This window comes from Propithecus coquereli, unplaced genomic scaffold, assembly GCF_000956105.1.
Source record: "Propithecus coquereli isolate 6110/MARCELLA unplaced genomic scaffold, Pcoq_1.0 Scaffold424, whole genome shotgun sequence".
Lineage (NCBI taxonomy): Eukaryota > Metazoa > Chordata > Mammalia > Primates > Indriidae > Propithecus > Propithecus coquereli.
In genome coordinates, this window is record NW_012149997.1 from 40,016 (window position 1) to 40,888 (window position 873).

Below are 873 nucleotides of genomic sequence, written 5' to 3' on the forward strand. Positions count from 1 at the left end.
ATATATTTCATAAACTATGCTAATATTATGGAAAATTTACTTAAGAATAATTCCAAGATTAATTTTGGTGGAAAAATTACTGAGCATTAAAATCCTTTAATTCACATACAATGTTATTCACAAGGGCTGACTTTTACTCTTCTGAATTATTATTGTGTCACCATTCAGAAAATAAACCTAATGAGCCAATTTATAATCTCTCCAATAACAGTAGTAAAACTTATAAATAACCCAATTAACTCTTTCTCTACAGTTACTACGTTTTTAACCATGTTACACCCCAAGGGGATGAGGCCATCCCTTTGTATGTAGTGTCTTCTGATCATTTTTTAAAATTTTATTTTAGTGTTTTTTTTTAAAGCTAGTCAAGTGAAGCAGTGGAAGTGAAGAACCACCACTGTACCCAGAACAGCCTCATTTAAAAAAAAAACATTTTTTATTTTTTTTCAAATCTTGATAACCAAAGAACTGTATTTTCATAAAATTAGCAGTAAAGTCAAAACAACCCTTAAAAACCTAATGGCTCTGTGCTTCTCTCCCCAAAACCTGACTGAACTATTTAAACAAAAGAACTTCTTTTTGAGGGGGCCAAATAACTAAATTAGGTTATAAAATAGTTGAGTGTGAGGGCTTCCATGGCTGCAATGCTAGAAAGGGGATGTGGGCGCAGCTTTCCTAGAATTTAAGCACAGGTGCTATAAGGCTCCCCAAGTCTTACTGACTACATGCCAGATAGGGTGCTGGGTGAAAGAAGAATCAGTAAACCTTTCCAGCCTGTGAGGTTAAGAGTACTTACCTGATTTCACCATCAAGAATTCACCTGCAGGCCGGGTGCGGTGGCTCACGCCTGTAATCCTAGCTCTCTGGGAGGCC